This window comes from Eurosta solidaginis, chromosome 1 (genome assembly GCF_040869045.1).
Source record: "Eurosta solidaginis isolate ZX-2024a chromosome 1, ASM4086904v1, whole genome shotgun sequence".
NCBI lineage: Eukaryota > Metazoa > Arthropoda > Insecta > Diptera > Tephritidae > Eurosta > Eurosta solidaginis.
The window spans coordinates 124,636,945-124,652,822 of NC_090319.1; the positions used below are offsets into that span (position 1 = coordinate 124,636,945).

Consider the following 15,878-nt stretch of genomic DNA (forward strand, 5'->3'; position numbering starts at 1 on the left):
TACTGTGATAATTTTAAAGAGTTGAATTGCCGAGCCCACCCGACTAACATTAGGAGGCGATACTGACCAAATCAGTCAATTTTGAAAATTTTCTGAAGAACTTAAACCAGAAAAAAAGTTTTTGAGTAGAGAAATATAGTAACTGAGTACGCGAATATTTTCTGCGCTATTTTTTCCGTTTTTTTTTTTTTTTTAATTTGTACGAAAATAAAGGGTTCTACGTAAACGATTTCCTTTCGAGATCGGTTATTTTGTGGCAGTACTTTTGGTACCTTGGAATATTGTTGTTGTGATTAGACGTTTTGGTACATGTTTGTCGGTATTTCACACGCACGATACAGGAAAAAAGTGAGTGTCGTATAGGCATAAGCAATGTACATATATCTATACAAATGTACATGTAATTTTGTCTTGTTTACGAGTTTTAAAGTGTCATCTTCTGAAATGCGCGTTATTTGTTTTACAATAACTTATTAAGTGTTTGGGACAAATAAGAACTATAGCGGTTGTTTTCTTGGTAAAAAAATCTACCAACTACTACTATTTTAATTTTTTTTGTCTACCAACATTTTCCTCTTAAAAAGTCCGCGTACTGGTAGATATTTGCTGGCAACAAAGACAAAAAAAAAATTGCGAACATTCATACACGCCCGTGTATAGAATGTAAATTTCTCAGAATTGAAACAAACGGGACTAATCGAAAGATTTTTTCCGTTGTTTCATTCTTTTTACTACGGCGCGTGGCCGTAGTACAATCATTTTGATTGTACTACGGCCACGCGCCGTAGTAAAAAGAATGAAACAACGGAAAAAATCTTTCGATTAGTCCCGTTTGTTTCAATTCTGAGAAATTTACATTCTATACACGGGCGTGTATGAATGTTCGCAATTTTTTTTTGTCTACCAACATTTTCCTCTTAAAAAGTCCGCGTACTGGTAGATATTTGCTGGCAACAAAGACAAAAAAAAAATTGCGAACATTCATACACGCCCGTGTATAGAATGTAAATTTCTCAGAATTGAAACAAACGGGACTAATCGAAAGATTTTTTCCGTTGTTTCATTCTTTTTACTACGGCGCGTGGCCGTAGTACAATCATTCGCAATTTTCTTTAGCGGTCAAAAACCAATTTATGACTCGTTGTGCGTAAATTAAACCTGGTTATAAGGTCTGGAAAAAACGTGGAATAATAGCTCTCTTATAGTATTTTATATCGTCGATACTGATTCAAGTACTCAACGCTGAAAAACTTCCTTTCATTGCGGCATCAATAACATAAGACAGTGAAAAATGTCTGTGATTGGAATCGATTTCGGCAATGAGTCTTACTAGGTAGCTGCAGCAAAAACTGGAGGAAACCAAACACTAGCAAATGACTATATTTTGCGTGCAACACCAACATGTCTTTTTTTTGCAAGGGCACTCTTCCGAAGTGTTCCAACAATGTGTCGGCGCGTGAGCAGATGAGTGTGGGGAGACTTTTCCATCAAAGTGCACAGCTATTAGCTGTGAAAGTTCAACACCCTGCGCCAGACTTCAAGGGCTTGGCGGTTGTTGGCAATGACTTTCAAGAAATCAAACTCGCCGACTTTCGCGGAAAATATTTAGCACTATTCTTCTATCCTCTCGACTTGTAAGTGCGCTGTTTCAACACTTGATTTCATTTATTATCACGATGTAAATAAATAAGCAATGGGTGAAATCTCTGATAGGTGTATGTATGTAACCCAGCTGCTTATCGGCCTTTAGAAAATTGGTATAAAAATCGACTATGTAGCGTAATAATGGGCGCATATTTTTATATCAATATCTAATTAAGTTATTGTAAAAAAAAATCAGGCCCAATATGTAAATATAAAATGTGATAAAGTGGTTTCAAACGTTTACTGGGACGCAAATTCAATGATCCACACGTACAACGTGAACTTGTTAGCATTCCAACGAAGGTAGAGCAACGCCCAGATGGTGGCATAGGCTTCAAAGTAGACTACTTGGATCAGGAGCAACATTTTTCCCCTGAACAGGTGACTGCTATGCTATTCACCAAACTTAAGGAAACATCGACTTCTGCTCTGCAAGCCCAGGTGAAGGACTGTGTAATCGCGTGTCCAGCATATTTTACAAACTCTGAACGTAACTCATTGTTGGACGCTGCTCAAACTGCTGGACTGAATGTTTTGCGCCTTATGAACGAACCTACGGCAACGGCACTATCATATGGTTTCTACAAGCAGGACTTACCAGATGAGAATAAAGCCGCGTAACGTAGTTTTCGTTGATTGTGGCCATTCGTCTTTACAAGTCAGCGTGTGTTCTTTTACCAAGGGTAAATTGAAGATGATTGCAAGTGCTTGGGATCAGATTGGAGGTCGCGGCTTTGACAGTGTTTTAGGGGAATATTGCTCTAAAGAATTCTATGACCGCTACAAGCTGAACGCTAAAACTAATCCTCGTGCTTATTTGCGTTTGCTGACGGAAATAGAAAAGCTGAAAAAATAGATGTCAGCAAATAGTACTAAACTGCCAATAAATATAGAATGTTTTATGAATGACGTTGATGTTTCTTCATCACTGCAACGCACACAAATGGAAGAGTTGTGTGCGCACTTGTCTAAACGAGTAGAGATGACATTCATAAAGTTGTTGCAGGATTCCAAACTGTCGCTGGATGACATACACTCCGTAGAAGTTGTTGGTGGAACTACCCGTATTCCGGCGATAAAACAGCTTATTGAGCAGGTGTTCGGTAAACCGGCTAGTACCATTTGAATCAAGATGAATCAGTATCACGTGGTGCAGCACTGCAATGTGCAATAATATCACCGGCAGTACGTGTTCGCAAGTTTGGGGTAACCGATATTCAAAATTATGCCGTCAAAGTAACTTGGGATGGTGAGGGGTCTCAAAGTGGGGGTGAAATTGAAGTATTCCCTGCGACGACGCAATGACAGTGGGCAGGCCTTTGCTGCTGATGGACGTGTCTTACACAGATTTGGGGGGAAGGGAACTGCTGATGGTGAACTCCCGATTTGGTGGCGCTGCGTGCTAAGTATAGAGTACGTTGGTTTTTTGGGGTGAAAGCATATCTGTTGGTGGCACACCGGGAAAAACGGGCTACGGTTGATCTCATTATGGTGAGCATGGAATATTCTTTAGCTACTATTGCTTAACCTATATAAAACCCTTTGACTTTAGTGTTGTTCCTGACTGCTAGACTATCATGCACCCAATGCTTTCGTTGTCCAATGTGGCGCTGCTGTGATCGTAGGGCATTCACTCCATGGAGCAAGTCGCACTCCGGTGGCTTTGGCGGTTGCATTGGATTTGGGATACGTATTTGGTAAGTGGTTTTACATTTCATATTCAGCCCAATTCTGAACAAAAAACCGTGCGACCTTTTCTTTCGCCCATTCCTCGTATTCTAAATAAAAATTCCTCGTGAGTTTTTTTTTTTTTTTTCTCTTTCCTCCTATTCTGAACAATGTTCGAAAAGGCGGAGACCGGTTATGGGAGAAAAGTAGGTATTATGAATGTGAGGGAGATTTCGTTGCCATTTCATAGTTTGTTTTTCTTCTCACTTGTTAAATTAAAGGGAATGCATCCAAATAGTTAAAGGAAATTGGTTCTTTTAAGAAAGAACACTTATTTGTACAAATTTGTGCTAAAATATGTATGTACATTCTACCACAATATTCTCTATTTTAAGTAGAAAAGTATATCATAAGCATCGTAAGAGCTCTTGGTGTATTTGATGCAACCATCCAGAAATTCCGCAGGGATTTTTAAGAAGGCTTAAATAGATTTCGGCATATGGCGAAAGGCGAACTCAACTCGACTTGACCCTGGAAAATTGTTTTGCTGGACGAAAGCATGCAACCCCCTGCTGCCTCCTTCTTATGCTCCTCTGTTGATGTTGCTTTGGCACAAATTCATTACTCATTTCAGTGAATAACACATGAAATGCAATACTGTGCATTGTTTATACTTTATTTCTTAGTTTCAACCAAATTCGCAAAAATAATTAAACTTTTCAATTTTTTTTTTTTTTTTTTTTTTTTTGTTTTAAAGAAATAAGAAATGCGCAACGAAATTTCAATTCACAAACCAGCTGACGTTGAAAATTCGAAATTCCTATTCCCCAATTATTCTTCTCCCTAGGAGAAAAGAATTGGAGGAATTTTTCCGCGAGAATATTTAGAATTTGTCTGATTCTATCTCTTCTTTCGCATATTTAACAGCTTAAACATGCTCGGGTGTTTTTTAAACACCTACTTTTATGGATTTATGGGTTCTACTATTTTTCTGTGCGTTGTTATTGTTCAAGGCGGTTGCGCAATTTACACCATTGTGACGTTGCTCAATTATGTTGTGTGGCGATGATATGTAAAGATTATCTTTGTGTTCACGACGCATTTTAAGCGTGACCAGGCGGCGTAAGCCAACAGATTTAAGTGGGCAGCGAACATATGTATGTATGGATGGACTTAATTAGAATTTCTAACCATGTAAGGAATTTAACTCTGCTAATATCTGGGGCAGATGATTTTTCTCATCAGTGGTAGGCTTGCGATGTGTCTCGTTGCGCGGCAACGAGTGCAGCTGTGTTCTGTGGCAGATCGGTTCGCCCTTCTGCGGTAGGCTTTTCTGTTGTCCTCGCTCGGGGTGAGCGAGTGAATTGGGGTTTGATTTTGAAAATTAACAATAAGTGTTTGGTGACAGATGGAGATCTGCATTAGGGTGGTTGATTGGCCTTGTTTCGGTGAACGAGCGCTGGGTTTTGAAATTTTAAAAATTTAAAAGGATTATGGGCCGAGTGCCCTTGTTTTCTGTGGCAGACCGAGGGTCTGCGTAAAGGCTTCTCTGGTATACTCGTTATGGAATAACGAGTGAGTGGGATGGTTTGGGATATTTCGAAAGTAGGGAGGAACGGAGGGATTGTTAGGAGGAGCTCTTGGTCCTCTCGCAATCTATCTCCTCCGTGGGAAGAAGGATCAGTTTGACCAAAGGTCGTCGGACTTGACCCTTCTCGGTAAAGAGGTCGACCACACGTACTCGGTTATCTTCACCGGGGTGTACGTTGACGACTCTACCGAGCCTCCACTCGTTGGGAGATAAGTTGTCCTCTTTGAGGACAGCGAGATCTCCCACTTTTATATTTTCTTTGGGATGCTTCCACTTCACTCGTTTTTGAAGTTCGGATAGATATTCCACCTTCCATCGTTGGCAGAAAGTGTGATGGAGGGCTTTGAGTTTCTGCCATCGATTGATCATCGAGGCAGAGCTCTCACTGGCATCTGGTTCGGGTGGAGCCAGCAGGTGGCTGCCGGTTAGGAAATGTCCTGGGGTTAGTGGCTCCAAGTCCGTTGGGTCATTGGACGCCGGGCTGAGAGGCCGTGAATTTAGACATGCCTCGATCCGGCACAAAAGGGTTTGGAACTCCTCCATGGTATATTTATGGAGAGACGCGACCTTTTTGAAGTGGCTTTTGAAGCTCTTCACTCCCGCTTCCCACAGGCCGCCCATATGTGGAGCGCCGGCGGGAATAAAATGCCAAGTTAGGGCTTGGTGGCAATACCTGGAGACTGTTTTGTCTCGGCTTTCTGCTAGGAAGGCTTTGAATTCCGATCGTAGAGATCTGGAAGCTCCGACAAAGTTCGTACCATTGTCGGAGTAGATGTTTTTCGGACATCCTCTTCTAGCGATAAAACGCGAAAAGGCTGCGAGGAAGCATGGGGTGCTCAGGTCACTAGTGGCTTCTAGGTGGATGGCCTTAGTGGAGAAACAGACAAAGAGGCATACGTAGCCTTTTGACAGTCGACATCCCCTACCGCGGTAGCTTTTGATGTCGAAAGGCCCCGCAAAGTCTACCCCGGTATTGGTGAACGCGCGGGTAAAAGTAGTCCGTTCGCAGGGAAGGGTACCCATAAGTTGGGACTGCGCCTGCTTTCGGTGAATAATGCAGGTTTTGCAATTGTGGATGATGGCTCTGATCATGGTCTTGACATTCGGTATCCAATATTGGGTTCGAATAAGGCGGAGCATAAGTTGGTTCTCGCCATGAAGGGAATCATGATGAATCATCATGACTGCAAGGCGAGACAGCCTGCAATTGTAAGGCAAGATGATCGGATGACGCTCGTCGTACGACATGTCTTTTGAGGCCCCTAGACGCCCCCCTGTTCTGATAATATCATCTTTGTCGATGTATGGGTTGAGTGACAGGATTTCACTCTTCCGATCAATAGGTTCCCTATTCTTTAATTTAAATATTCGGTCCCGTAAAATTGTTTCTGGCAGACTCGTATTAATGCTTGAGTCGTTGCCTTAATCTCACCGGCTGAGATTATGCACGACTTTTCTTGGAACACTGCTTTGGTTTTAGGATGCGTTCTTTTATAGAATCTCCTAACATAAGATAAGACTCTCAAAGCTCGTGGCAAATCTGAAAATCGTTCAAGAATATCTGTATGATCTACCCTTGTCGTGGCATACGATTGTGCCCTCTTTTCCTCAACGGACGTGTTGTAATCGGCATCTTGTGCTGGCCAGTGAGAATTGTCTTCTTGTAGCCAAGAAGGACCCTGCCACCACAACGAATTGTTGACCAAATCTGACGCTAGTTGTCCTCTGCTCCCTAAATCCGCTGGGTTAGATTCCGAGTCAACGTGAAGCCAGTCCTTGTTACCGACCATATCGATGATCTTAGTGATTCGGTGTGCGACGAAGGTTGACCAGGAACAGGGCGGCTTTCTTATCCAAGCGAGTACGATGGTTGAATCCGTCCAGAGGTGAACTTTTGCTGGCCCCAAATGAATGTTTCTGAATATTGATTCCATGATCTCTGCAAGCAGCACGGCGCCGCATAGTTCTAAACGTGGTAGCGAGATGGTTTTCACTGGAGCTACTCTGGTTTTCGCTAAAAGTAAGTGTATGAAAACCTGATCGTTTCTTTTCACGCGCATGTATATCGCTGCCGCATATGCTTTCTCGGAGGCGTCACAGAAGCCGTGGATTTCTATGTCGTCTTCCGGTGAAAAATTTACCCACCGCGGTATCCTAATGTTATCTATTTCGCTATAGTGTTGGGTGAAATTTTCCCACCGTTCTAAGGTAGTTGGGGAGACAGGTTCATCCCACCCGGTGCCCTCTAACCAGATGTTCTGCATTAGTATTTTTGCTACTATGACCATTGGTGCAAGCCAGCCTAAAGGGTCGAAAAGTTTGGCTATAGCGGATAGGATTGCGCGTTTGGTGATGTTCTCGCCATTCTCTAAAACTCCTGCTGTGAAGTAAAACATGTCTGAATGCGCGTTCCATCGTATTCCGAGTGCCTTCAACGAGCTAGCCTCTTCAAACGCTAGGAAGTCCTCGCTGAGCAAATCCGTTTTGGGGATGTCCTGAAGGATTTCCTCACAATTGGATGTCCACTTGCGCAATGGAAAGCCAGCTGAGTGTAATGCTTCGCGAATCTCGTTCCTTGCTTTGATAGTTGACGCTATTGTATGTCCTCCAGATAAAACGTCGTCGACATACATACTTTCGCGTAATATGCCCGATGCTATTGGGTGGGTATTTTCTACATCATCAGCCAATTGTAGAAGTGACCGTATCGCGAGGTAGGGGGCGCAGTTTACACCAAAGGTGACAGTCTTTAGTTCGTAAAGACTGATGGGTTCGTTGGGGGATGTTCGATGGACAATTCTTTGAAATTTGGCGTGATTATCGGTCACCCAAATCTGCCTATACATCTTTTCTATGTCGCTATTAAAGACAAAGCGGTACAGTCTCCAACGTAGAATTAAAATAGGCAAGTCTGCTTGGAGTACTGGCCCTGGGTGGAGTATGTCGTTTAGACTAATGCCATTTGCTGTAGGACTTGACGCGTTGAAGACGACGCGCACCTTGGTGGTGGTACTTTCCGCCTTTACAACGGCGTGGTGGGGCAGGAAATAATTATCCGAATCGTCGGATGGTACATTATTTTTAATTTTTCTCATATGTCCAAGCGTTTCGTATTCGGATAACACCCGAACATATTCTTTCCCTAACTCTTGGTTTTTTAGTAATCGCCCCTCATTTCTGAAGAATTGTGAACATGCGCGCTTTAGGGACGGTCCTAATTTAATATTCTCAGGGTAATCCTGCCTGAATGGTAGCGAAACTATATACTTCCCATTTTCATCACGTTTTGTCGTTTCCTTAAAAATTTGTTCACAATACCTTTCTTCTTCATTAAGCATTTTGTTTTTGGGAACATTTTCTATCTCCCAGAAAGCTTTTAATTGGTTGTCCAATGCAACCTCGTTATAAAATGACATGATGCTCATCGTTGGACTCGGTGCTTCGATACGACCGGTTAGTATCCAACCGAACACTGTCTCTTGGGCCAAAAGTGTATTTAGTACATTCTTTTTCATACCGCTCAGTATAATTTGGGGATATATGTCTCCTCCAAGTATGAGGTCTACGTCTTCGTTGATGTAGAACCTTTTATCTGCCAAAACCAAGTCTGGGAATGCCTGCATAGTCATGGCGTTGATATGGCAGGATGGAAGATTCCCAGTGAGTTTGGCTAGGACTAGAACGGGTGTAGTCAGGCTGAAGCAGGCATCCACTGGTGAACGTAATTCAATTTTGGATGCCTCTTTCACCTGAGCTGACACCGCATTTGTGATGCCTGAAACTTGGGCATGCATTTTTCTCGCTGGCAAATTGATTCTGCGTTTCAGTCTTTCAGTTATAAAGGAACATTCAGACCCTGAATCAATTAATGCCCGTGCGGAGAAGTCGGTACCATTATGGCGAATGTGTACGCGAGCAGTTCCTAATAGCACACCTGTGCTGGAATTCGTATGACAGGATGTCACATTTTTGTTCCCGTTTGAACCTGGTTTTTCTGATTCCTGTCTCGCTAATGCCTGTCTAGAAGTAGAGGGCCTATTATCGTAGGAGTGTTGGGGCGTGTTGTAGGTGGTGTTTTTCTGTAGGCTATCCGCATGCAGGAGCGTATGGTGACGAGAGTGGCACGTATTGCAGTTGTAGGAACTGGTGCATCTGGTCACTGTGTGTCCTGGGGATAGACAATTCAGACAACCACTTGTAGATTTTATGAATTTAATCCTGTCTGGAGGGGTTAACTCGCAAAAGCGTGAACAGTTGCGTAATCTGTGTTCAGGGGATTTACACATTTTACAAATTGATTTTATTGTTTGCTTGGATACTTTCGTTTGAAAAGCACCAAGTCTTTTCGTAGGGGTTTCTGACGATTGTCGCGACGCGTTTGGTTTTTGCACTTTCGAAGTGGCATGCCCTGTAAAACCAGACACTGTTTCAAGTGTCTGAAACCGATTAGACAGGAATTTATCCATATCCTCCCACTTGGATATGTCCATTTTATGGTCTATACTTTGCTCCCAAAGAGCCAGCGTGCTCTCTGGTAACTTGGTTGAGCATAGATAGGTCAGGATTGCATCCCAATTGGAAGTGTCAATTTTGTGGCATTTGAGGGACGAAATACAATTATTTATATCATTTTGCAGCTTTTTTATTGAACTGCCACACTCACTTTCTACCTTTTTTAAGTTAAATAAAATTTGTAGTTGTGTGTTAACTAAGATACGTTTGTTTTCGTATCTTTCACACAAGTTTTTCCAGGCCATCTCGAAACCTTCATTTGTGAGAGGGCATTTTTTAACGATATCTTTTGCTTCGCCCTGCGTTTTGTTGTTGAGATGGAATAACTTTTCCACCCCTTTCAAACTAGAATTGTTTATATATATTGCCGTGAACAGGTCGCGAAAAGTTGGCCAAGACAGATAATCCCCTTTAAACACTTCCGTATCGCACGCAGGGAGGCGAATTTTATGCCCATGAGGTTCTTGCTCAGGGTTGACGTTCTTGTCCGCTTTCTTGTATTTTTCTGCCTCAGCAGATATAGACGCTAGGCATCGCATGTAGATTGCGTATGCTGCTTTTTGCTTTTTTCTTACCGCCATAACGTCATCCCCTGACACCTCCTCAGATCCTAGTAGCGAATCAAACGCAGACTTTACCTTCTTCCACAAGGACCGCAACTCTTCCTGCTGTATCGCAAGGGTGTGTTTGCTATGGTCGCTTTCCGGTATAAGGCTGTAATCTGTATCAAACTCTGCGATTAATTCTACCAGTCTGATGTAGGTTTCCATGGTCTTGGTTACGTTTATTAAAGAGAAAATTGCCGATTAGAAATAATGAGAGTCTCCTGAATTAAGATACCTGGCCTAGCAGTGAATTAAAAAAACTTTGAATTTCGACGTTTTATATTTATTACTTTTATTTCAGACTTTGTCAGTGTAGCGACAACGGAAAAGGGTTTATTTTTTGGACTTTTTGTCAAAGCAGTGAAAAATAGCAAACGATATTTTGTACAAACTTTTTGTCTCAGCGGCAACAACAAAAGAGGGGACCACTCGCCACGTCCACAGATAAATGAGTGTATTGTGAACAAATGACAAAGTGCGTGCGATATTGCTAATGAAAATCGAAAAATAACCGGAAAAAAGTGAAGAAAGAAATAAATGTTTTACAAGAAGTGAGCGCCTGAATTAATTTAATTGGAATTAATGTGTTTTTGATGTGCAAAAAAAACAACAACAACAAACTTATTCGGTATCGTGCGGAAAGTGAGGTTAGGTTAACCTCTTCCTTGTGTTGTGTCTGGAAAACCTTACCACTGGTGGGGGGATAGACCAGATAATCACAAGGATCGAAATAAAATTAATAAACCAAGTGATTTAATTTTTGAAATTGGAAAGAAAAAAAAAAAAATGGTGCTCACTAAATAATTTCACTTTTTCACTTCTTTTTCGATTTTAATTTTTTCGCGCACTACACGGGTAACACTCAAAAAAAAAAAAAATGGCAAGAAATATAACACTTACTTCTTATTATTTATTTTGATGTGGATCTGGTGGTTCTGCTCAGATGTGCTGTAGCAATCCTTTGACAAAAAAATTTGTAGGCAGATGTGCTGTGGCTCTGGTCACTTGTATATAATATAATCCCACTTTTCTCGTTGTTTGGCTGCTGAGGCAAATGCTTTTATAATCTTTGGCAACAATTTTCTGATGATCAAAATATGCTGTGCAGGTTGATATGTGGACTGTATATATATTAAAAAAGGTGCTTTCAGTTCCTGGTGAGGAGGACCAATGTTCGGCCTGGGTGCGTCTGAAACCGGCAGTGGGTAGGCGCACACGGGTCGATCTCGGAATGGATGGGTCACTCAAAGAAATAAATAAGAACACAAAGAGGATTCCCTCGTTAGAAAATAATATTTAATTAGAGTGTAAGGAAATATAAAGAGGATACAATATTACCTTTGAGTGTAAAACTGATGACGGTGATACTCGGCGATGTGTGCTGGTTGGCGGTCGATCGAAAAAGAGACCGGTTATCCCGTTGAGGACAACCGCTAAGCCGCGAAAAAGTCCTCTGGTGTTAAGGAGGGGAAAGGCCACACATACAACCACCCCCACATATACGTGCATGGGTGCTGACAACCTGCACACACACACGTGCATGTGTATGAAACGCATGCATGTGCATGCATGCACACAAATGTAGGCGTGAGTGTGGGTGGCTGGAAATATTATTAAAACATTAGGGAGGGGCGCCGTCAATCAGGTAAAAGTTAGGCATTGGGCCTAAACATTCACACAAACACAGAAAAGGTTCGATTAGTCGGAAATTGCTTTTGCATTGTTTAAGAATTATAGGTTTATAATGCTTTGAAGCTCGGCATGGAACATTCAAGTTTACTTCGTTCAAAAGAAATCGGCTTGAAATCGATCCATTTAAATGTGCAGCCATAAATAGTACACCTATCATTTCTCTGCGACTTGCAAGGGTAGGAAGATTTATTAGTTTTAACCGATTAGTGTAAGGAGGAAGATTATACGGAGAGTCCCATTGAAGATTTCTCAAGGCGAAAAGTAAAAATTGTTTTTGAATTGATTCTGGTCTATCCGCATGAACTTGATAACGCGGGTTCCGAATTATCGATGCATATTCTAATATCGGCCTCACCAATGATATAAAAGGGGTTTTTGTAACTTAAGTATCACTAAACTCCATATTTTCACAAATGCTAAAACTCCTCTCGCTTTATTGACTGTGGCATTAATATGGGGGCTGAAACTAAGTTTGCAATTCATTGTAGCTCCCAAGTCGACAGAGACATCAACGCTTTCCAGAGTTTGGCCATTAACTGTGTAAGAAGCTGGCTGTACGTCCCCACGTGAAAAACACATGAATTTACATTTTTCTATGTTGAGCGGCATAAAATTCGCATCACAGTAACTAAACAATTTAAATCCGCCTGGAGTACAGAACGTTCTTCAACCGACGCGTATGACTTAAAAAGTTTTACGTCGTCGGCATACGTTAAAATTTTATAATATTTCATAGTTGTGGAAATATCGTTTATAAAGAGCAAAAACAGAATAGGACCGAGATGGCTGCCCTGAGGTACACCGGAGGGAACATCGATGACATTCGAACAAATGTTTTTAAAAATGGTTCTTTGAGTTCTGCCGTAAAGATAGGAGGAGATCCAGCGAGTTATCCCAGTTTAAAAACCAAGCAATTCGAGTTTATAAACAAGTAATGAGTGGCGTACTTTCTCGAATGCTTTGCTGAAATCAGTGTATGGGTATGATGATTGTTTCTAAACCCATTAAAGACGTGAATTGTAAATTCAAGCAAATTGGTTGTGGTTGATTTGGCTCTACAAAAGCCATGCTGAGAACTATCTATCAATGTAGAAATCGAAAATGTAAGGTGATTAGTAACGATTGTTTCGAAAAGCTTAGGGATAGCGGAGAGCTTTGCTATTCCACGATAGTTTTCAATAGACGACTTGCTTCCTTTTTTATGGAGTGGGATTCCTTCCATGCCGTCGGGAAAATGCCATTTTTTAAAGAGAGGTTAAACAGATCAGTAAGGGGCTGGTAAATGTATTCCGCACATTTTTTAAGAAAACATGTTGGGATCAAATTGGGACCGAATTTGAAGGATTCTTTTAGGGTCTTTAGATGTAATAGAATATCTTCAGGCAACAACTATGGAGCATATGTTGAGTTACTAGAATGGAGCTCATATGGATAACTTTTAGGTGATGATTCAACCACAGCAGAGTAATTAGAGTGAAAGAATTGAGCGAAGAAGTTTGAAATCTCTTGATTGTCGCTGGAAATACTATTTCTAAATTTCATGACAGAAGGAAACCCGTTAGTTCTGCGTTTAGAATTTACGAAATCATAAAAAGACTTCGGGTGGCAAATAATGTTTCTTTTAATTTTACATATGTAAGCTTTATAACACTTTTTATTAAGTTCAAAATACTTATGACGGAAAATAGCGTACTGTGCATAATGAGAATGTAAACCGGTTCTCTTATATAATTTCAATAAACGTGATTTCTTATTTTTTAAAGCTTTTAAATCTTTAGTAAACCAGGCATTGCACTCGTTCAATGTACGAGCATGTGCGTTTGGGCACATGTTTTTCAAATAAAGTATAAATGGTTTTATTAAAATGTAAAACGTTTTCCTCTACATCCTCTTTATATCGAAGCCACGTTATCTCAGAAAGCTCTTTATTTAAATTGTTGAAATTAGTTTTGGAAAAATCAAAGCATCTGGTAGAGGCACGTGTTAGGTTAGTACAGCCGACTTCGTTGCTTATGATTTCGTAAGTTATCTCAAGAGAAGGATGGTAAACGTCTTCTGGCAAAACAAGAGGTTCACACCGATTTATAGAGAATTTAGATATGTCGTCAACAAATGTTAAGTCTAAGAATTTTCCATACTTATTCGGAAAGAAGTTGATCTGATTAAGGCAAAGATCAGTAATTCCATCCAAAAAGTCATTGTTATGCATCTTGGATGATACGGGGACAATATTGTGATCAACGGTATTCCAAGATATATGTGGCAGGTTAAAGTCGCCTAAAACAATCATTGAGTCCGTGGGCTTTATCATCGAATTGACTGATTGTAACAATGAAATATGGTGCATTTACACTGATAGATCAGAAGACGGTGGAATATAGCAAACGGCTAAGTAAATATGACCCCGGCCTAGTAAGATTCGGATACATTTAAACTCGATGGAATCAACTTCGGCTAAATTAACATCTTCAGATGGAATTGAAGAATGTACAGCTAGCAAGACGCCACCTCCGGTACTATTTAAGCGATCATTTCTATAGGTCTGATACTCACCGCAAAAAATTTCGGAATTTAAAACATTGGGTTTCAGCCATGTTTCGGTAAAAGCAATAATATTAAAGTTACAGTGAATGGTTTTCAAATATAAGTCAGTTAATTTAGTATTTAAGCCTCTAACGTTTTGATAGTAAATGCTTAAGCAAGATGTTAAATTAAGTTTTTTGGATCGGAACTTTGAGGAGGAATTTTTGCTACATTTTGAGTAATCTCAATAGTCTTATGCACAAGTTCGCGAACAAAAGCCCCTGGCGGCCAAAATGCGCTGTCCAAAAGTTTATCAAAATCTTTTGAGTAGACATCAATTCTAAATGAAATGTTTCTTTCGTAATTAAATTTAAATTTTCTTAAAGTCTTGCCGTCAGCTTTAATTTTCGAAGTGACATAAGACTTGATATCCTCAACGGAAGTGTCTTTGTCAAAGCGAGATACAAAAATCGATTTTTTGAGTGGGACTACAACCAGCTTCTTAGCCGGTGCTTCTGAATAAGAAGTCACAGATAGAGAAGTTACAGTTTCAGAAGTTACAGTTTGAGACTCTAAGGTGTTTTCCGCGGCCTTAGAAGTGGATGGAACCACAGATTGCGGATTAGGGGAAGCCAAGTCTATGAGCTCCACTTGCGGAAGATTAATGTTCTGAGCAGGATTAAGATTCAAAGCGTTAGGTGAGTCTTCAGAGTGTTTTTGTTTATTATCGCAGTTGTCTTTATTTCTATTTAAGCAATGCGGTAACTCATCGAAACACTTGAAGGATATGAACAAGCTATCGTATTGATTGAACTTTTCCGTGATTATGGAAAACTCTTTAGCAATTTCAGAAAACGCATTTCGTGTTTGTCTAAACAGTTTAAATAGGTCAACCTCAGTTGATCTGCATTTAATGCATGACCAACGTACTCCCTTCTCCCCATCATTGATAGTGTCAACAACTCTAGCCATCAGTCCCACGCACTTTCCATGGGCGAGCCCATCGCAAAGCCAGCAAGAGACAAAACGTTCGGATTCGCTTTTTACCTGACAGTTTTTGAAAATGCAAGTCATTTTTTATAGAAGTTAATGAAAATAGACTAGTACAAGAATATAGAAATGGTAAAGATATGTTTGTAAATTACAAAGAAAAAACAGTTGAAATAGCACTGAGAATAAGAAAGGTTATATATAAAGCAACTCTGAAAGTTTGGGAGCTTAGCGGTAGCTAGCAGTTTTAGAGTCACTGTCACTTGACACTTAAAAAGCGACGCAAACAACTGCGGAGACAGTAAATGGTAAATAGCGAGAAAACAAAAAGAGTGCGCACAAAAACAATAGCAAAGTGAAAAGATGTCAATCAAAATTGTAACAAAAACACAAATGCACAACGGCTCGGCAAACCCAAAATGAATAATAAAAAATTTATTAAAAACTTTAGAATTCATAAAATCTGATCTTTTCAAACAAACCAATTGTATTAAAATAAACTCTAGGTTTTCGCCCTTATTTTTGCCACAAACTAGTATTACAATTCAGGTATTATAATTTAAAACTCGCAAAATAAACACAGCAAAATAAAATGCAACTTCACAGCTATAATGACGTTAGCGTTTCTTGCCGGAACAACACTTATAAATATT

At 40.4% G+C, this 15,878-nt stretch overlaps 1 protein-coding gene and 1 pseudogene across 16 annotated transcripts in view; both read left to right on the forward strand.

The window, feature by feature from the left end:
• Nucleotides 1-2,949, forward strand: part of LOC137238615 (heat shock 70 kDa protein 4L-like) — a 39,068-nt pseudogene extending 36,119 nt beyond the window's left edge.
• Nucleotides 1-15,878, forward strand: part of Mvl (Malvolio) — a 1,196,163-nt gene that overhangs the window by 816,125 nt on the left and 364,160 nt on the right. The window lies entirely within an intron of this gene.